The sequence below is a fragment of the Rhagoletis pomonella genome, unplaced genomic scaffold (assembly GCF_013731165.1).
Source record: "Rhagoletis pomonella isolate Grant_MI unplaced genomic scaffold, Rhpom_1.0 Rhpom_scaffold_00003, whole genome shotgun sequence".
Taxonomy (NCBI): Eukaryota; Metazoa; Arthropoda; class Insecta; order Diptera; family Tephritidae; genus Rhagoletis; species Rhagoletis pomonella.
The window spans coordinates 16,889,914-16,891,114 of record NW_023458557.1 but is presented as its reverse complement, the minus strand read 5'-3'; the positions used below and the strand labels follow the sequence as shown (position 1 = coordinate 16,891,114).

Below are 1,201 nucleotides of genomic sequence, written 5' to 3'. Positions count from 1 at the left end.
TTGGTAACCGCTGCACCAATTTCTTCCAAACTTGGCACAGTTGTTGGTCCTGGCACAGCATACCAAATGGCCGAAAATTTCTAAAATCGGACAATAACCACGCCCACATCCCATATAATGGTAATTTCGAGAAATACAAAATCTTCGATAAATCAGTAAATGTTGAAGCTAATTTATTCAAAATTGATGGTTGCAACAACTTTTTACCAAGAAATACGTTTATGACAAAATTTTGGAAAATGGGAGTAGCACCGCCCACTTGTGATCACATATATGTATCTCGCTAACCGTTCTAGCAATTTGTACCAAGCTCGGTATGGTTATTGTGCTTGCCACATAAAAGCAAACCGTTGAAAATTGTTGAAATAGGACTAAAATTGAGGCCGCTTTTCATATAACGGTAAATTTCAGAAATGCTTGAAATTTCAATATTTCGAAATTTAAGGACGCTAATTTACTTAAAATGTATACACCCCGGCTTATCATGTAGCGGTAGCTTTCGGAAAGGTGGAAAACATATATTTAATACTTGCGCCGGGTATTTAATGTTCGGCTCCGCCCGAACTTAGACGTTCTTACTTGTTTTTTATAAATTTTTTTATTTATTTATTTTTCTATTTGGCTTTTCTAAGTTAATATTTACATATGCATACATAGTTATATTTATATAATTGTAATTTTTATTTTATTTTAATACATATTTTGTAATCCGTTATTTGTATTGCGCAATAAAAGTTTAATTCTTAATGCGCTAATGTACTTAAATAAACAAATAAATGAAAATGAAAATGAAAATGAAATTATCAAAATTTAGTAGCATTTCGTTGCACCAAAAATTTGTATTTATCACTCGCCATTTTTCATTTTGCTAACTTTAGCATTATTTTGCTAAATATAATTTTACCTATCATACCAGCGATAAGTTACATTTATTCAGTCTGAATGAATTAATCAATGTTTTAACACGTGATTCGATAAAATATTGACACAAAAAATGCTTCGATTCGAAATACTAAATTTATTAGAGGACAGTCTGCAAATAATAAAAGGCGTGTCATTAAAGAAGAAATCAACTGCAGTTTACATATTGGTCTAGTAGACAAATTTTGCCTATTTCGTAGCCAAATTGAAAAAATTTTATTAGCAATTGAAGCAAACTATAATAATAATGGCATGGTCAAAAGCATGGGGTCCACAAATT

General features: G+C 30.8%; 1 protein-coding gene across 1 annotated transcript in view; it reads right to left on the bottom strand.

Annotated features, from left to right (window-relative positions):
* The window catches only part of LOC118736065, an 83,696-nt gene that overhangs the window by 81,982 nt on the left and 513 nt on the right, over positions 1–1,201 (bottom strand). The gene's annotated exons all lie outside the window — the stretch shown is intronic.